This window comes from Ambystoma mexicanum, chromosome 1p (genome assembly GCF_040938575.1).
Source record: "Ambystoma mexicanum isolate Mex_15411 chromosome 1p, UKY_AmexF1_1, whole genome shotgun sequence".
NCBI lineage: Eukaryota > Metazoa > Chordata > Amphibia > Caudata > Ambystomatidae > Ambystoma > Ambystoma mexicanum.
Genome location: NC_090921.1, coordinates 1,120,724,692 through 1,120,745,773, shown reverse-complemented (window position 1 = coordinate 1,120,745,773; position 21,082 = coordinate 1,120,724,692). Strand labels below are relative to the sequence as shown.

General features: G+C 45.7%; 1 protein-coding gene across 4 annotated transcripts in view; it reads right to left on the bottom strand.

The window, feature by feature from the left end:
- Positions 1-21,082, bottom strand: part of ADCY7 (adenylate cyclase 7) — a 1,256,803-nt gene that overhangs the window by 745,671 nt on the left and 490,050 nt on the right. The window contains exon 1 of one of the 4 annotated variants that reach the window (XM_069604772.1): positions 20,059-20,139. The exons of 2 other annotated variants lie outside the window; for them this stretch is intronic. The gene's annotated coding sequence lies outside the window, so the exon portion shown is untranslated. Of the gene's footprint in view, positions 1-6,443; positions 6,766-20,058; positions 20,140-21,082 lie in introns of those variants that run through there. One more of the 4 variants, XM_069604770.1, reaches the window with a different exon arrangement.

Genomic DNA, 21,082 nt, shown 5'->3' with positions numbered 1-21,082 from the left:
CACAGTCCACCATTACAGGTCATGCAACCGAGAGAGGATATGGCGCTTTTAGAATTTTTTCTAATGTGCAGTCACCATTCAGCATATCATGGGTTACTTCAACAGCTGTTGTCTTTACATTTGGTATTCAATATATTCAGCATGTCCTGGTTTCCCGAAAACACAACCCTCCTTTTTCTACAAGTCCCCCTTCCCCAACTTTGCCTTTGTCTTTCTCGCAACTCACAGGCTGGGCTTGGGTACTGCTTGCTTCATATACACCTCAGGGTTTGCTCAATTTAATTTAACAAAAATCAGGGTTCTTCAAATTCAGAAGAATATCGACTTCAAAGGAATATTCTTCTTCTCCTCTATGATTTTGAAGCACCCGCGATCACTGTATCACCTGCTTTGCAAAGCTTTCACTTTTCCCAGAATGTTCACTGCATTTCCTTTATACCCGAGTGCAACTGTGACTGTTTCTTTCAATAAGGTGTTACAAACTAGCCTTCCATGGTATAAAGACAGTATTGGATACATTTGCCTGATTCCGATACATGTGAGCGAGGTTTTCGGTGATACTGTTGACCGCACGACTTGCGTAGGGAAACATTCGGTTGCCACTCACTGGCTTCTGTTCCGGATCCCTCCTACAGCAAGTCTTTCTGGCTGCCCGCCAGTCACAATGAGAGCCCTTCTTGCTCCGGAGACCCACGGTGGCTCTGCGGCCTCGTGCTACAGTCTCCTGCACGGATGTCCGCTTCCTTAACTCTGCAAGGGGGCATACAAGCTTCATTTCCAGTCACAAGCCCTGACCTCATAGACAAGAGGCCCTTAGTCCCAGTGCAGAGACAGGAAGTGTGGGTTTTTTGGGTGAGGTCAGAGGTGGAGGATCACCAAGAGACCTGTGGTGGAGCAGGTGCAACATTGGCTTAGGAGAGAAAGTTGTTCTGAAGTTTGAGTGTGTTTGCTTGTGTGATAAGGTTGTGTAAGGAGTGACTGTGAAGCAAATGTGCCTGGGTGAAAGGAGAAGTGGTTGGGAGGGAGGAGGGGTAGGTTTGGAGGAGAGAGAAGTATTGGGGAGGAGGTAGCAATAGGGAGGAGGGAGGAGGGAATAGTAGTGGGACGGAGCTAATAGTAGTAGTGGCATGCCAGAGGTAGTCCTAGTGAGGAAGAGGGAGTTGTAGAGTAGTGGAAGGAGGAGTAACATCAAAGAGTGGAGCTGATACCAAGGAGGAGTGGGAATATCGAAGGGACAGAAGAGTGGTGGGAGGAGTGAGATGGAGTAAATGAGAGGAAAGAGTAGTAATGGGAGAGGCAAGAGGGGGCATGCTGGAAGAAGCTTGAATCATACAATGGGCCTCATTACAAGCCCGCGGTAAGCGTGCCGCTGCTTCCAGTGGGTTGCCGCCAGACTCGTGACATTTGACCGGCACCTAGCTTGCCGGTGCCACCGGGAAATTACAAGTCCTGTCGGACCGGCAAGCTAGGTGCCGGTAAATGTTGTTCCCCCCTTCACGTGGAGTCGCACCGTTGCTAACAGTGCCGGGGCTTCTGTGAAGAGTCTGCCTACCGTTGCCGCTGCGCTCCCACCAGGGTCAGACCTGTTGGGCACAGCAGCCCAGGCAGGCAAACTTGTAATTTGCTGTTCCGGAAACAAGGGTGCCGGTGAGCTTACCGGCACACTTGTTTCCTAACCAGCAATGTTGTACTGATGTCCAATGGTTTTGTAAGGCATCTTCCTGCATCCGAGTAGATCGCTAAAGACTGGATAGAGTAGGGACAGTTAAGAAGTCCCTGGAGGAGTTCAGATAGCAAGCTTTTAGATTATCATCACTAGCATAAGTCAGATTTTTAGACATCAGCGCCAACGTTCAGTACCACTAACCTGGGGTTTGAGGATGCCAGGTCTAGGAATGAGGAGCATCGTAGGACAAGAGAGAGAAAGACGTCAAGAAAAACCCTTCAATCGCCTCAGAGTTGGCGTGATTCGTGTGCCATCTGTGGCACGCCACATGTTTCTATTGACTCTGCATGCCATTATTAGGGGTTAGGATTACTTGGCATGATCATTGTTTTATTGTCCTTAAAAGCATCGGACACCATGTTCTTCCTATTGAGATTCAGATCTGTGAATTAGCGATATGGCATACACTCACAAATACACAAACTATCACACAGGCCTGCAGCAGACCTGAACCCACTGAACTGTGTTGCTGTCATTTTCTTGAAGGAAAAGATATATGATGTTGCAGGATTTCTGTGGGAAATGTGTCCCATAACCCATACTTAAAGATTAAGAAAGCTGAAGGTTTTTGCTGGGAATACAGCTGCCAAGAATATTTGTCAAAACTCCTGCTGGGCTCTCATCACCGTTGTACTCTGTGGTTTTCCTTGAGCTCTGGCTTACAGGTCTGTTGTTAGATAAGGGCTGCCCAGCAGGCAGCAATGGGTCATGAGGCCAAGTTCATCTGCAGCATCCCTTTCTTACGCAAAATGTCACATCTTCACCAAGCATATTAGCTCCTGCCAAACCTTTCCACATTTTGGGCTGCAGTCCCTCCCAGGGTGTTCAACCAAAAGCTCCTTGGGACCATAATTATGGAGACAGGCGCTATAACAAATGACTAAATGAATGATGGAAACATGCCAATATTAAGATTTTAAACTGTGGTTTTGCCATGGGCAATTGAAATGTAAGCCCCCACCACAGCTTAGATCAACGAATTGGCCAATTTGTAAAATAAATCTTCAGCAAAATAAGTGCAAAGCTGTGTGTGTGTGTCTAATTTATACTTTAAAGTAGTTTTAACAGAATTTGTCAACTTCTCAAGTAGTTATCTATGTGAAAGAAATGCAATTTTCTGATTTTAATATATACATAGGGGGTCATTACGACCCTGAAGGGAGCCATGCCCCTATTTGCGGCATGGCTACCCCCATTCCGGGTACTGTGTCCGGGTTCCTGGAATGGGGAAATACTGGGCCATTCCGACCTTGGAGGGCCCGGCATTTACCCATTCCAGAAACCCATCCCCATTCCCATTCAAACCCTCATAGGGCTCAATGGGAATGGGGAGCATGCTAACAATGGGCCCGTTAATGACGGGCTCGTTGTTAGCATGCTGGACCGGTCACGGGACCCGCTAAGGACGCCTGGTTTTAGCCGCGAGCAGACCTCGTAATGAGGCGGTAGGGGGTTAACGTGGCCGGCAGCTCTACCGCCCCGTTAACACCCTACCGCCACCCCCATAGTTTTCATTTTGACATAGTACTGCAGAGAAAGACAGATTAATGTTTAATCCACAAACTTTAATGGATTGCTTTGTACAATTTTGCAGATAAACATTCTCTGTTGTAATTGTTTGCCCTTTCAGAATGTATCATCCTTTTTTACCCAACATGTTTTTATCAAAATGCCTTTTATATTGTTGGGATGATTTATCACTTGGTTTGGTTCTTTGCAAGCCGGCTTTAATAAACACATGCTACTAGTGCAGCATTTGAAAGAGAACTATGCAGAACACATTGCATGTTGATGTTAAACTAAAGATGCAATGGGGGCAATGTATTCTAGTGTAGAACATTTCAAACTGTAAAACCAGGAAACCTGGACTCAAACCCCATTCTCGCCACTTGACGATGTATGCAATCCTCGCCAAATCCATTTACATCGCGGGATTAGTTTCCTTAACTAGCAAAATTATTATTGCCAAGCAATTCTTCTTTCAGGTGTGCAGTATATAAAGGGATTCAAGGAAGCAGGGTTTAAAAAAGGTCAATGTATTATAATATTATTATTAATAATAATATTAATAATAAACATTTATGTAGCACATGCTGCAGGCTGAAGTGTCTCTTACGTCACCCATGGCCAAATCAACTGTGAGCTTTGCCTGCCTCCTCTGAGAATAAGTGAAATAACTGATATAATACAATGGTATTTCAGACAACAATCTGCAGATGAGTTAAAGACTTTGCCTGCTTAATTAAAAAGGTACGTTTTAGGAGCTTTAAGGAATTGAAAAAGAGATTCTTTATTTTGAATCTCCCAAGGAAGACTGTTCTATAACTTGGGCCCATAAACGGCAAGTCTCCTGTTACCTCTAGAAACACAGGAGGATGATGGGATCACCAAAAGCAACTTGTCTCCTGAGCGTAATTCCCAGACGGGAATATACCTGTACACTTTACAGGCCAGATAAGAGGGCGCTGTATTCTTCAAACACTTGCAGATTAGGCACAGAATTGAAACATGAATTATGGCCTTTACTGGCAATCAATGGAGTGTACGTCATAGGGCTGAGATTGGGCGGGCTTCCCTAACTTCGAAAGTCAGCCTGCCCGCTGCATGTTCAGCTCTTTGTAGCCGCTGTAGATATTTCTGCGGCATGCCCGCTAATACATTATTACAATAGTCTATGTTGTGTTGGCAGGGGTGTGTCAGGGGGCCCCAGCCGTCATTCACACGTGCGTTCACACACTCGCACAATGAGCCACGCCGGAGACGTGTGACTTGCTCGGGTCCCCGGCGGCAACTGCCAGCGGACCTTCTTTATTATCAACTGCGCATGCGCGAGCCTCGATCCCACCCGCGCATGCGTACATTGGCGTATTCACTACGCAACAGTCTATTTGAAAGTTTACCAGAGCCCACACCACAGCAGCGTGGTATTTGGGAATGGTGTGTCGCAAAAGAGGCAGAGAGTAAAAAAAAAAACAGACTGAACTTTTCTTCCTACCTGTTGTTCACAACTCAGGTTGTCCTGCCAAATGCAACCAAAACTTTTAATCTCTGAGGCAAACTCCAGTTTAGAACCCAGAACGGGGGGGGGGGCTGAAAGCCTCTATCTGGACCCAAAAGATGCTTTGGTGCAAAAAGTACAAATTCTGTTGTAGATGGGTTTAGTTGTAACCAGCTTGAGGTCATCCATTCACTGAGATCATCAAGGCGCTGCCCTGCCCCAGATTAGTTCTCCCCCAAATCACCAAGTCTAATAAAACACCTGTGTGCCATCTGCATAAAATGGTAAGCTAGCTTTATGCCTTGCCAGAATGTCCGTTAGAGGCCTCGGATATATATTAAAAAGAAACGGCGAAAAGGAGGAGATGTTACACATCCTGCCCCCGTCGGGCATTACAATGAACAACCTGACAGTCATAGTAAAATAAACATACCTGAGAAAGTACCCGTTCAGGCATCACAGCGCCCTCCCTTTTAGCCGAGTACACCACATGGCTTTTTGGGAAATCCCCCACAATATTACTAAGCTGCACCCCTGCCTGACAGGTGTTCAGGAGCTCTACAAGGAACGTGTGGAAACAAAGGGAACATTTATTTAATTTCAGAAAATTATTTGTATATCTTTAAATCATTTCTTTAACCAGCCAGGATTGCATTATCCATCGGGTCAACGATCCCAGTTATCAGGATAACGCTATTTTTAGAAAAAGGTCAGGGTTACGGAAGCCCCTTGGATAAGTAAGTACAAATGAGAACGTTGGACCTGTGTGTGCACAAGGTTTATGACTTCACAATTCAAACAACCCATATGTTGTGAAACACCTACCGCCCCTATGCATCTCCAATGGACAACCTTAAGGTGCATGCCCACAGCGGACTTACCCCTCTGTAATTCACCGCCATTGATGTGCAAGGCTTACTGTACGCACGCATATACATATATCACCCTGAACGCCCAAGGCCTCATCATTAGAGGTTATCAACATGTTGAATGAGTCAAAGCCCATATGAGGTTCTCGTACCTTTGGAAGTACCCCCCATCCCCGGGATACTCCCAGCCAATCTACCAAAGGAATACACCAAACAAGGCAGCCAGCGATACCTACAGTTCCAGACTATAGGGTGAAGAGTGTGGCGTCACAGTAAAAAACTAAACCCACTCTACTTTGTCGACCAAGAGCTGCCTTTTTAGAAGACACATGTTCAGTAGACGTGGTTTGGCTTTATGTGACGCACATGCTTTTATTCCGGACTCGTTGTGTGACGCTTGTTCACATCATGGCTGCGACATGCCAGGAAGAGCACTTGAAGGGCCAGACGCTTAGAACGCTTACATTCTTTCCTCCCAGACCCTTCAGAAAGGGAAACTCCCACAAGCAGAGTCACTGATCAAGTCATCGCCATTTTACACAGTGAGCGGAAAAAATTGTTTCTCAAAACATGAAGCAATCGGTTTTTGATTATTTTTTCTGAAGGGCTCAACCAAAAAGAATGAGAATTTCCCAGAAATCCCTTTCCCAGATCACCATAGCATTGGCTACACGTTCTTGTGAGAAACCTCACACATTTAACATACAAAACCAAGGTGCATGCACAGCAGCATTTTGCACTAATTTATGACGCACACATTTGCAAGACGTGGTGTTCGCCAACTCTCATGTCAGCCTGCAACATAACCTGGTACTTAAGAGCAAGCGGAAAGCCTTAAATTGTTACTTACTTCGCATCTCAGAGAAGGCGGTTTGGAAGCAGTGGAACGGTCTCGCTGCTGAGGCAAGAGCTTGCGCCGTCGGTTCTCTCACCACACATTGCAGAACAGAGAGACACTTCCTCTCCCCGACACACCCACTGCATGCTTCGACAACACCATGGATGACTCAAGCAGCCTAGGCACCCAGCCTAGCCTGAGCCACCAGGGTAGCCAGCTTCTTCTGCGTGCAAGGCCCCTCACTAGCCTACAGCCTGACAGAACCACCAGCATACGCATATGGAAGGCCCAGCGAGAAACCTCGGCCGGCCCCACTACAGCGACACAACCAAACACTGCACTTGACCACAGGCCTTACGAGGCAACAATACGAAATGCAAATCAGCGAAGGAGATCAGCTGTGGCACTTCCTTTTTTTCTCTCTTCGATGCAAAACGAGCTTCTGTTTTGAAAGGTCGAAACTTAATAAATCCGGCTGAATGTGGACATTGGAGCTGTAGCTCTAATTTCATTATTTTAATGCAATGATTTGTGGCTTTCCTGTAATTGTCCTTAATGTTTTTCCTTATCCTGAATTAAGCCATTTAAGCCCATGACAGAGCCTTCTTGTTGAGCTCGTTAGCAGAAACCACAGCCCTCGCCGTAGACGCGGGAACCCAGGGCTGAGCGCGCCATACGCATGTATCATTCTTCGGTGCAGCCTTCTAAATGAACGCGTTTGTCTTCATTCTACAAACTTTCTTTCCACTGAACTAATCCATGCACGATTTTAGGTTGTTGGTCAGTTCTCGGACGAAGCATCAGGAAACGGAGAAATGTATATGTGTTTTTATTTATGCACTGGAAAATGCAAATTCCCCTTTTCAGTCATTTTCCATATATCGAACGCAATTGCATGGTAGAAACACATGCAAAGCAATACATTGCATGGCATAGTGTCGAGGAAGTATCTCAGCTTTGCATCTGTGACAACAGTCTTATCCACATATGTGAGAGAACGCACCCAAAGACGGAACTAGAGTAGGCCCCACAGCAAAGCTAAGATGGCGTACTAAGTGCCAACAAAATGGACAATCAATTAGCCTGTGGGCAAACATGTGAGCTGTGCTCCTGGAAGCCCGATTTATAGGCTTGAGCTAAAAGGTGTGGGAGCCTAATGATGGATTGGGTCCTCGTTTCCCCAAAACCGGGTGTAGCACCCAGCCGTAGAAGGGGAACGGGGAAACATTAGTTGAAATGAAAAAAACACTCTTTGAAAATCATTGGAAGATGGTCCCTAGCAGCTAGTGGCACAACTCCCTCTTCCATTTCTAATAAGAGTGGCAGAAATGAAGGTACCGGAATGGGAGGAACAAATTTAGAGGAAGAAGGGACTCATGACTGTGCAGAACAACGGGGGGGAGGGGCTTCAGAGGGACAAATATAGTGGATGGGAAGTCAAGAGAGGAAGACATCTGACAGCAGGAGGACAGGATGGAAGATGCCAGTTGAAAGGTAAGTACACGTAGCAATACCGGGAATCATGGGCACGATGCACCACTTTCGGGCCCCAGCTGAATGCATGGTAAGAAATCAGGCCCATTACTCTGGGTGGGCCCACGGCTCGGGGATTACCACTGTTAACACCAGGCTGCAACACAGGTGAGGCGGGTTACAAAAAAACCCAATCCAAGATTGCCGTGCAATAAATGAGACCCGGCGGCTGTGAGTTACCACTATGTTCCAGATTTTCAAGCCTTGCAGTAGAGGGATGCTGGTGAGCAAAGCCGTACCATAAAGAGGCTGGTGATGGAATGGAGCCATGGAGGTAGGTAAGTATCTGAACTGAGAAAAAGTGGCGCACCCAGAGGGGCCATGGAGATCCGGAAAGTCTTCAGGATTTGTAAAGTATTGAGCTATACCGGGTCTTACTGCCCCGTTTTAACTCACAGTGGAACCAAGCATTACACTCTGGGTGTGAATATATTTTATGAAGAGAAGAAGAGGGTGGAAGGAAGAGATAGTCCGATTGGCTGTGAAGTAGAGAACTTCAGTCTTAGTGGAATTGAGCACGAGCGAGTGAGATACCATCCAATATTTGAAGACGGAGAGAAGGTTAGAAATGTTTGACAACAGCTTGTTGCATAAGGAGGGAAAGGAGAAGAAGATCTTACTGTTGTCATTGAAGAGTTGATAGGAGAAACCGCAAGAGGAGATCAGGGGGCCAAGAGCTGAACTATAGAGCGTGAAGAGATGTGGACCAAAGACAGACCCTTGGGGAACTCACACAATAAGCAGGGTGAGTGGAGAGGTAAGGCTGTTCCAGGAAACCTGACAAGAGCTTGGGAGCTAGATATGAAGCAAACCAAGCAAGGGCCTTATCTCTGAGGCCAAGGAGAGATAATGTAGAGAAAAGGTCGAATGGTCGACAGTATCAAAGGCAGTAGAAACTTATCGTAGAGACTCGGACATGCACTTTTCAGGGAATATCATGATTCAGTCAAAAAGCATTGCCTCTACAGCTGCTGTACCAGGGTGTCACATAGCTTATTTAATATTCTCAATGCTGCCGAAATGTCTACATTAATAGTGCGCATCATGCAAGAATGTTCTCTTTTCTACCCTATTTACAGTGTAGGGAGCAGAGGCACAGTGAAGAAAGATGTCTCAGTTGTACTGCGCTTTGTTCTACACATCACTGGTACATAATGGCAGAGGAACAAGACTTGTCAAGCTAATTTGTCTGTCTTTAGATGAAAAACAGCACCAGCACATGTGGTAGGGCAGAAATACGAGACGGACACTAGGGCATAGTTAAACAGACTATTTAATGGAAATTGTTAAAGAAAACAAAAACTAGGATAATCCTTATGTTCTAAGATCAATTCCCTATGCTACAAAATAACAAACCTATTCTAGTCTATTTCCAACCTACCACTTGAAGGAGGAGGGAAGGGAGGAGAATGAGGAGGGAAGGGAGGAGAAGGAGGAGGGAAAGGAGGAGAAGGGAGGAGGGAAAGGAGGAGAAGGGAGGAGAAGGGAGGAGAAGGAGAGGGAGGAGAGGGAGGAGAGGGAGGAGAGGGAAGGAAGGAAGGAAGGAAGGAAGGAAGGAAGGAAGGAAGGAAGGAAGGAAGGAAGGAAGGAAGGAAGGAAGGAAGGAAGGAAGGAAGGAAGGAAGGAAGGAAGGAAGGAAGGAAGGAAGGAAGGAAGGAAGGAAGGAAGGAAGGAAGGAAGGAAGGAAGGAAGGAAGGAAGGAAGGAAGGAAGGGAGTCACAGCTTAGTCAAAATGGTTACTCCCGCTTGGTAAACTTGGTGGTGGTTGGTGTTCGCCCCCCACTCCACCCTCCACCTCAACAATATCTTTACATTCTTTTCCAATAGGATTTCATCTGAATAACCAAAGGAAAGACATAAATAAACGTTTTTGGGTTTTGGGACAACCACCCAATGTTCTTTTCTCAAGTAATCAAAAAAGGAAAGTTTATTCCTTCTTCAAGGATATACTTTCTTGACCGGGATAGATCAGTCTGTCAAGGAAAAACCAAAGGTTCAGTCTCTAAATGCAAAGTCCTGATTATACATTCTCTCTATCTCCATGTGGGACTCTGATTCTCAGCCCAGGCTTAATATGTTTTTTCTATTTCTCTTCAAGGTATTGTTTGGTTCAGCCATCAGTGGGCTATCGGCTTTCTTGGCCATGGTTGCTGGGTTTCTTTGTTCCCCTTGCGGGATCCTGCTGCTCTCAATGCCCAGTGGGCTACGGTCTTTCTCAGCCCTTTGTTATTCACTGCACGCCCTCTTATTCCCATTTTTCCTGCCGCGTACATTGATTCATGCATCCGTGCTCCCGGACGACGTCAGGATCCTGGTCCCAGGCGGTTCCGTGTCTTGGTGTCCATTTGGGCAATTGATTACTTTTCCAGTATCTGTTCTGCTTCCTCCCTTTTGGTACGGCAGTGTGTGCATGTCGGCTGGCCGCGCTTCATGGCTCAGCGGTCCTGGAAAACCCGAGTTCCCCGCCTTTGTTGAAGCAGTTGCAGTTCTAGCAGAGCTCCTGCGCTCTGCCAACATCCTCTGTATGGTTCTCGTGCCTCAAACGGAGGGTCGACCTCCGTCCTCCACATCCCGACACGGGTTGCTCTTCTGGGCTTCCTACCAGATGTTCTGTCTTCTGACGTTTTTTTCCGCTCACTTTAAGATCCTCCTTGGATCTAGAAAAATAAGTCCATTAGTCATCAGGCTTCAGAGGACGTGGGAGCAAGCAAAGGTCAGTCACCAAGCCATCCATCTTAAAGGGGCCCTGCATGCGATTCATTTGATCAGTTCTCATATAACCTATGAACACTGGGCTCCTAAGGGCAGAGGGAGGTGTGAAGTAAGTCTGTCTTGGGTCATCCTTATCTACAGAGGGGAGGCATCTCGAGTGGTATCCCACTTGCCCAAACCTCTTGCATAGCAGGCTTACCTCCTTAGTCCCAAATAAGTTGACTCCTCAGCGGGGAGAAGGAATGAATTCCCTGGATTCGTCATGGGATTTTGCATGGGACTCAGCTGCATTCTATGGGTGGTGGCGCTCGGGCCGAGGTTGATGTATGTTTAGGGTAGAGTATGGTCTAAATAGCGTGGATGTCAATTGTGTGGCAGGATAGAACATAGGCAAGATTCAATGTAACAAAACTACATTTGGGACACTCTGAGAAGCAGAACGCTGGTGTGGCAAAATTATAAGAAGTTGCAAGATTTACAGTGGAAGAATTGAAAATTGAAACACATTGGGAAGCGCTATGCAATTGTGGCAAAATACAGCAGCAGAGAGAATCACAGTGGCAAACCTACATTTGGAAAATTCTTGGAAGGAAATGCAAGTGTGGCAGATTATAAACAGTGGCGAGAGTCAAAGCTGCGATTTAAACTGGGGGGGCCTAGTCATGTAAAATGCAAGCGTGGTAATATAGGGATTCAGTTGCGTTGGGAGCAACCCGGAACTCACCCCAACATCACCAGAAGCCCACTTTCCATCTGCCTGAGGCTGCCTGGAGATGTCAGGAGACCCAAAAGAAGCATCCAGGATCGGTCTAGGGACTGACACGTAACCTCTGACAAAGTTACTTCCGGATTACTGTGGGTATATAAGCACTGTCCTTTGGACGTCCATTCGCACGGGCGTCCAGAGCAAAGGAAAGACGAAGATAAGCGATGCTACTATATCCTTCTCTATTTCATTCTGTGAAGGCATCACGAAGTATGACACAAACAGAGATTTCAAGTTGAACAAAAGAATATTTATTAACTTAAATGTCTGGATAGTTGAAGGCCTAACTTGCCCTATGCTAGGGTGGGATTTCCTTACCTGACTAAAATTAAGGAAAGTATGAGTAAAAGAGTTTAACTTGCAAGTCTGTCTGTGTCTAGAAACCTATCCTTGCCATCACAACTACAATAAAGCAATGTGTAGGGATGTAACAATCAAAAGAAACAGTGGTTCAACAAATGTTCTGATCTTCAAGCTGGCAGCTTTTCTCTCAGCGGCCCCCCACCCCCCAAGTATAAAACAGTTACATAAAAGTTTCACAGTAGTCCTTTTTTTCCAAGTTCAAGAATATATAGTTTGGAAACAATTATTGGGGTTGCCTTCCCCAAGTTCCAAACGTCACAGTTCAAAGCACACAAAAGAAAAGGGCCTTGTCTGTCTTCTTTATCCACTTTTTGGCCCATGCACGTTTGCTTCCTTTCTTCAAAAATAAAGTTATTTTCAGGATTCCATATAATTGATTGGATTGACTTCCCTTTCAGTGATATATTTAACCTTTAAAATTCAGTTGTTTCCAAAATGCAGTATGCAGTGATTCTTAATGATTGCACAGTTCCATTCACTGCTAAAGGCAACATGCAATATTTTCTGTTTAATTATAAAGTTCGTATTCACTTCGGCGTACTCTGGGCATTAAGTAGGCACACATTCTTGTTTTCATCCAACATGTTATGGAATGTTTATGCCTTTCACTTTAAGAGATCAGAGACTTTTGAAACCGTTCCGCTTTAAGAAACGAGACCTGTCCGCTACAAAGTATTTCCAGTTCTTCAAAGTTCAACAATGGAAAAAGTCTAGGAGCGCAGACCTTCGAAAATGCTCTTTATTAATGCACACGACCACTCTGCTACTAGCTACAAAGTATTTCTGCTCAATAGATTGTTCATTCATTCGCACTTCGCACACAGAAACTCACCAGCCTCTTTAGAAGCTGTCCTTGCAGCGCAGAGCATATGATCTGCAGCCTCTGCTGCTTGGGGTCCATGCTGTGCACCCCAGACACCCCAGGGCCGGCTTCTCAGCACTGGGGAACAAGCACTTTAATTGAAAGGGACTAGGGCAGCCGTTCCATCCAGCGTCCTTTCCTGCTGCCAGTCCACTCCACAGAGCTCTTGCTCCCATGCCAGGCTGTCTCAGGTCGACACTCCCTGCAGTCATCAGCCTCTCGGTGTGCTGTACACCTCGAACCTTCCCATGACAGTTCAGTCCAGTGGCTCACCTCTCTTCCATCAAGGTTCTTCGCTTGGCAAACCTGTTTCCCTGCTGCTGCTCTCTGTGTTGCCTTTTCCTCCTCCTTTTATACACCTGCAACCCTCTAACAGGTTGCAGGTGTGTTCTCTCAATCAGCCTTGCCTGACCCTGATTAGGAGGACATGCCTGACCTTCAATCCACTTTGCACGCATCTTCTTCATCCCAGTACCAAAGTGGTGTGAGTGTATGGTGTTCATTACTCTCAGTTGCCTCTTCCTCGTCTCAGTACTAGAGTGGTGAGAGTGTATGGTGTTCATTACTTTGAAGAGAGCTGACTTGCAATAACCCATAAAGGTCGGGGAGGGTTAGGTAGGTCATCAATAGGAAAAGGGGATACCATGTCTCGCCTGAGGTCATCCCACTCCCAGCCCCAAAGACCCTCCACCCAGGTGATCCTCCCTTGCTTCTCCGCCCCCAGGGTCAGGACCCAAAAGCAATGGCTTTCCCTGGCCACTTGCATAGAGGATCCAAGGGGTTTAGGAGTGAGAACACCCTCAGGTTTCTCACAGTTCCTGTTAGCCCCCGTTTGCCACAAAAAAGTATTGCATATAGCACACAAGCAACATTAAAATCTAACTCCAACACTCCACCAAAACAACTATTTGCATGCACCTGCACCTGTGAGTAACCCTAGCTTCCTAATTTCTGTACTGTCTCTCCGCACTGTGGTACTCCTCTATAATGCATTCAATTCTGCTCCTGCTACTCCCCTCTCCCTATAATTAATTATAATTGGATATTTATAACAAGCTTAATACCCAGAGGTTTCTAAGCACGGACCCGGAATTGAACCTGTGTTGCTTTGCGCCGTCTTGCTTCCAAGGCGAGCGTGTTGCCCCTGAGCTATCCTCCAAGCCAACACCTTCTCCAATCATGCTACAACTTCCTCCTTTCCTATCCCTATTATAAAGCTCACGACTCGAAACTCCCACTACTCCGTCTCTCTTCCACCTGCTTCAGACAAACAAAGTTGACGAGCTAACCATACCTCCTCTAAAACCTATCTACCCGCAGCTCTCTTCCTCAGACTCGACTTCTCTACTCTTCCTTACCGCATCATCTGAAGATTGCACTATGGATTGCCCAGTCTGTATGCAGCAAAACATTCTTCATCACCGACTACTTTACCTCTAGCTCTCCTCCCCTAGATCTTCTTGCTATCACTGAAACCTGGATTTCTCCATCTGACACTGTCACTCTGGTGGCCCTACACGACTCCAAACTATCCTTTATTCTCTCTCCTCAACTGACTGGCAGAGGTGGAGACATTGGAAACCTACTCTCTTCCCGCCTCAATGCCTCACAAATCTTCAATGCCATGTCCTCTCCTACCTCTTCACGATCTGTACTATTACTCTGCCTTACTTGGTTCACATCATCTCCATCTATCACCCTCCTAGTCCCACTGGATCATGGTTTGATGATCTTGGGCAACTCCTTGATTCTATTTGCACTAAACATCACCTCATTCTCTTAAGTGACTTTAACCTTCCCTCTCCAATCACTTCTGAGAAATCTGAACTTTAGTCTTTTCTTAGTGACCATGCTCTTCACTCTATCCATAACCTACCTACCCAGACACTCTTATTCATCTCCACCTCTCTCTCAGCCACTAATACTACTGTCACAACATTCATATCGGATCACTCAATTCTTTCCACCACCTTCTCCTTTCCACCCTCAGACCTTTCCTCACCACTTGCTTCACCCATTACTAACAAGGACATTTAAACCTTCTGCCATTTCCCCTTTCTCCCAACCTACAGTTCTCACTCTCCTCCTTCACACCCGATACCTCGTCCACCAATAGTGCCTTCACCAGCTTCTAATCCCTACTATATAACTCATTCTCCTCTCACTTCCCACTGCTTACTTCCACCCATAAATCACAGCATCCTCAGCCATGGGTCACCCAATTCATACGCTGTCTCTGCAGGGACATGCGTCGGCTGCAGTGCAAATGGAGGTGCACCTACTCATATAAGGACCTGCAACTCTACCTCTCTGCCCTGAACAATCTCAAATCCACTCTTCATAGAGTGAAAAGGGGATTCTACCTAACCCTCATTGACTCTCTTTAACCCCTTTTGTGCAAAACAAAAAAGGTGATAGCTGGAAGGTTTAGAATTAATCTTAACCCCTGGCATTGCTCTAGGCAACCCTCCAGACCATTGTTCTTCGCAAAGCAAGTCATTAAAAACAAGAGGAAAGACCGTATGAAAACCAGGCTTGTGCCACCCCAAAATGGGCAGTCCAGCCCAAACTGCTTGGTCACATCCCTTCTGCACAAGACCACAAGCATCTCCCAACATGTTTTGGCCTTGTTAGGCCTCATCAGTGAGGAGTAGCTTGGGTCTCTAGGTACCGCAGGCACAGGACCCACATTTGGGAATACCTGTCCCACTCAGGGTGATGTGAGGGGATTTAAATGTGAGGGAGACAACTTTGCATAGAGTTTTCAACTTTTGCCATTTTATTAAATACACAGGTTGAACAAATGCCTCACTATCCCTATCCTGATGAGGATGTACCTGCCTAAAGTAAACTAAAGGGAACACCTTAACCAAGGGACATCTAACCCTCTCACTTATACAACAATCAGAGCAAATATAGTAATATGGCAATTCAATTCAACACATATATAGAAAATATAGTCTGAGGCACAATAGGATCAGTCTCTTGTGGTGGTCGGAGCAAACTTACCGTCCCCTGATCCGAACAAGGTTTTCTCCACAGTTCAAAGGAAAAACAAGGAAATGCGATTTAACACAAAGTTCCAAAATAGTTCTGAAGTTCTGGTACTCAAATTCACAAAGTTCTGTTGCCCCAACAAAGTATCTTGCAAAAGTCATATGCTCTCAATCTTTCAATAGCAACAACAAATAGTTTGGTCAGGATGGTTCTCCACAACTAACTGCAAAATGAATTGTGACTTTTCTTCAACCAGCTTTCACAAGTCTTCCCAAAATGTCACAAAGTAATATGTTGTTTTCTATTAGTACCACTTTTCAGCACTTGCACCTTCTACTCCCTGGTGTATTCCCTTCACCAGATTATTTTGGGCAATCACCTCTTACCTTACGGGTATACTCGCCTGCCGTTCTAACTCTTCAACACAAACAGAAAAGTGTTTCATGGTAACTTTCCAAACTAGAATAACAACAACTTCAATAGTCTTCTTTGGTATAAGAAATGTTAGAAGCTTTCAGGGAATAGAACATTCACATTAATCCACATTAGGACTGGTCTTCAAACAGTGCTCATCTGCCTCTGGATAACTTCTCCCAGAAAGGCAGCTTGTTTGTCACATTTCTTTCCCTCCTTTTTAAACAACAGGATAGTGGTAAGGATAAAGGCTTTTCCCCCCTGGTGGTTTGACTGTAACAATGTGAGTCTACATCAACCCCAATGATAGATGTCCCAAAACCGCAGTTCCAACATGCAGCCTGCTCAGGAGCACCAAAGAGTCACTGGCTCGGCTCAGACTCACTGGGTAAGTCGCTTCCAGGTGCTCCTCTTCATGTTCGCATGACTCCTGGATCTGCGGCCTTCCGGCCAGGTGCACCCTCACTCTTTGGTCTCCACCGCTTCTGCCACATTGATTTGGAGTCGCTATTACTCCAGAGAGTCTCCGGTGCAACCCTAGCACCTGAGACCTCTTGACTGCTCACACCACGTCTGCTTCCTGCTGAGAAAGCTCTGCACAACGTAGTCTTCCCGCGTAAGCTGTTCTTCCTCACACTTTACGCTGCGTGACCTCTGCAGTTTGGGATGATAGAGGCACAGACCCTCTCAGGACTCACAACGGTCCTGGTGTCTTTTGGCTCCTCTACATCTTCCTCCCAATGCATACACGGCACACACTGCCTTCTGCAGTTCTGCTTCTTCTGCTTTCTCCTTACCTGCACCTGAGGGGGCCTTTTAGGCCTCCGAGTCTCCCTCAGGTGTAGGTCATTCTGGTTAATTAGCTGACCCCTTTTACATCTTTGCTCCTCTGTATCCCTCTCACTCGTCCCAGTACTGATGGAATTACGGGACCTGATGATGGCTAGTTTTCTTAACTTCTTTATGACAACTTAGCTTTCCAATTTCTAAAACGTTTGATAAAGGAATATTACAAGAGTCAGTCCTAAGGCAGGTCTGAGAAGAGGAATATGGATCTTTGATCTCAAGATTTCCATTGGTATACAACTTCCTCTTATTAAGCTTTTGGGACATAGGGGATTTTATAACAAGCATTTCTTGGGTTACAACAGGATGTTTATTACTTTCAACACCACAGGGTTTCTGGCTGAAATGTTTCACATTCAGATGGTTCACGTGTGGAACAATGGAATTATGATGGCAACAAGCTATTACATACTGTGGTATTTGAAGGATGTTCTCTTTTGAAGGGGTTAAATACTGCATCTCATCTCACAGATCTCCCTCACTCCCTTGACCCTTTTCTCCTCCTGGATGATCCTCCCGCAGTACACCGCAGGATCAGGAAGAGTCTGCCTTTCCCTGGACGCCTGGGAGGGTACTTTAGGCAAGGTTTCGGTGAGGGATCCGTGGGATTCATCTCAGTAACCACAGAAAAACAAAAGAGTAATGGCTGGAAGGTTGAGAATTAATCTTAACATCTGGAATTGCTCTGGGCAACTCACCAGACCATCTTTCTTCACCTGCCAAGCCATTACAAAAGAGGAAAGACCATATATAAATCAGGCTTGGTCCCACCCAAAAGTGGCAGTCCAGCCTGAACTGCTTGGTCATATCCCTTCAACACAAGACCACAAGCATCCCCAAACATGTTTCGTCCACGTTGGGTCTCCTCAGTGAGGAATAGCTTGGGTCACTAGGTCCAGCAGGCACGGGACCACGTTCGGCCATAACCATCCCACTCGGGTTGACTACAGCAAAACAAAAGAGGTAATGGCTGTAAGGTTTAGAATTAATCTTTACATCTGGCATTGCTCTGGGAAACCCTCCGGACCATCGTTCTTTGCTGGTTCAGCAATAGAACATACCAGCCGTTTCCTGTGTACAATTGGCACATTATAAAACAACAAATAAATAAAGTGGCCCACAGAGCATACTGCGACAGTTCAGTAGCTCGACTATGTATTGGGTCACCTTTTTTGTACCAGTTGCTTTCTAGCTTTGTCAGCACTTTAGAAATCTTACATTTACTGTAACAAAGTACTTTGCCTGACCCTGGGATCATCTATCAGGTGACCAAATGTGTAGGGTACTCCTGAAAGCTAACAGATGATGGCCCTTGGGGTAGTATGGGGAGGATCCATGTGGTCCATCACGCTTAGTCCCTGCTGCATGGCAGGAGATGGTTACCCTAACCTCAACATCTCTACCTCTTTAAGAGACTCAACTCCTGCAGAGGAGGGGCTAGAGTGAAAAACAACAGTGATACAAAGTTTCCCTTATCCTCCAAGAGCGACTGTTCATGTGATGGTTGTGTTGCAGTTACTGAAGTCGACAATTTAAAAGAAGGAAGCTTTGTGACAACGTCCTTTCCTCCAATTCTGACACAAGCATGCTATTTAAGCATCAAAGGCAAGGTGGAAAAGTCTGCTCCTCATGATCTGCAGACATGAAACACACTCTGCTTTTCTCTGTGTTACCAGCTCAGAACGCTTGCGCGGAGCAAACAAAATTAAATGTCCTACACTACTTGCTCCAAGAGCCAGTGCATAACACAGGAGCACATTACATCCTCCGGCACGAGAAGGCTTCCTGATCAGAGCACACACTGTCAGTTCTGCAGTGCAGACACACAGAGCACACTGGGAAATGGAAACGAATAGTAAAAATGCCCCCCCCACCCCTCTGGTTTAGCAATCGTGGATGCTCCTGCAGCACACAAGCCCAAGCCCTAGGGTCTATATCAGTCACCCCAAGGCAAGTGAACTGATTAAGAACATCCAATTGCTCAACTAGACTTCACTAATTTTTCCACAACGGTGCAGACTCTCGCAGGGAGGTGTGATGAATCCAACGGATTCCTCACTAAACCCCTGCATTTCTCCTCCCAGATGGCCAGGGAAAGGGCAGACGCTTTCTGATCCTGACTTTGGGGGTTGTGTTCTGCGGGAGGATCACCTGGGAGGAGAAAGGGCCCGGGGGGGGGGGGCGAATGAGAGGACTCAGGGGGGTGGGACGCAGTATTTGTCGTCCTTTAGGTAGGACATCTCCTAAATACCAAAGTGTGTAATGGTCTGTTGTCATAACAATCTTTTTGTTCCACAAGTTAAACATCTTAATGTGGTTAAAAACAATCAGAAACCCTTAGGCATTGAGAGAAATAAAACCCGGGAGGCTTCTAAAGCTAGAAGCTCCCCTAACTCCTAAAGGAATAGTGAAAGGAAGTCTGTTAATAATAACCATTCAAACTCTAGAAAACGGTATTCCACTATACAATCCAAACTCGTGATTGATCCTTGTGATATTCCCTTAAAGAATATTATGGGGAACAGAAATGAGATTGAGATTGAAAATCAAGCTAGACAAACTAATTTTGCCATTAGGGGCTTCAAGTCCCATAATTCCCAAAGTACTGGGACGAAGAAGAGGGCTAAAGAGGAACAAAACTGTAGAAGTGGTCAGTTTGTTAGTGAAAATGTCCCACACCTGAGGAAGACTGGGAGTCTTAAAAGGCCCCCTCAGGTGCAGGCCATTAATGAGCAGGGAGAGCTTTGTAAGCAGCAGACGCAGAACCTGAACGAGGGAGAACTCACTAGGAACACCGTGGAGCAAAGAACAGTAGCAGGTCCTGAGACGGTCTTTGCCTGAAGAATCCTTAATTGCAGAGGTTGTGCAGCGGGAAGCATAAAAGAGGAAAGCTTACCCTCTGAAGACCTGTTTTGCAGTCGTTGCGCAGCAGGAAGTGAAAGCGTGAAAAGCCTTCTTCCCCACAAGCATGTCTCCGGTGTCCGACGAGCATCAGAGGGCCTCCGGAGTGAAGGAAGCTCCTTTTACAAGTGGCAGTGCGGCGGCAAACCAAAGGTAGCAGACTGCTGGGTTGCGATGAGCCACTGAAGCAGAGAACCTGTGAGCAGCGAGGGAATCGGACTTGCACGCCTTACCCAGTGATTTCACCAGCTGATAGTGACCCTGGAGTGCTCTGAGACCACTTGCGTGCTTGATACAGGCATTTGCAGAGTAGAAAACATCTGTGTATGAGTAAAAGTAAAGTCAAAGGCAATTCTGAAAACCGAACTATTAGAATCCACAGAAAACAGTTTTTTCAAAGCCAAAAGACTGTCTTTAAGGGTACAAGTTTATTAATAACATAGCAACGAGATGGGCAATGCTTTTAAAACCTAATGCATGCAACCATAACCCAAGCCCAAAAAACACAAAATCATGGCAATTTAAAACCAACAGATATTTCCAAAGGCAGGAGGAGACAAAGGGAAGTTCCAAGAGTTGTAAAGCTTATTGCCCAGATTTGAAAAAGCAGATAACAAAAGCTGGTATAAACCCACATTGGCAAAGCCAAGGAAGAAACAGAATAAAACCATATCCGAGTCAGTGTTTGGTTGTTAACGCAGTGGGGAACCAATAGGGGCAGGAAGGCTGCCCTTCTGGAAAAGGTTTTTTCCGAAGGAGAGGAGCATAACTTGCAGAGGTTTGGGAAAGTGCAAAAGAATATTAAAGAGCACCAATGTGAATCTTGCTTTCCTTGAAACATTGCTCAAAGCCTGAAGTTGTAAAGTAATGAACACTGCAAATCTGGTGTAAACTAATCTTAACTTCAGAGGCACTTGTTGTCTATGAATTACTGTTCGGGTAGCGGAGTATACCCAATCAGGGAAACTTTGAAGTACTAGGCCTGGCATGGGAGTAAGCCAGGTAGAAGTTAAGGAAGTGCTGTGAAGTGGTGTTAATAAGTTGTTCTCACAGACTTTCATTGCTTAAGAAAGAACTATATAAAACTGCTGCAGTGTTATACATTTTCAAGAAATAAGTTATGACAAAACATCCTGACAAAGACAATTTATGTTGCCACTGACTAACTAAGGAAGTATTTTTGTTTACGTGAAGAAGATAATTTTGATTGAAAGGGGAAGAGAAAGAACCCTTTTGTTGAAGCCCTGGAGTGTTACA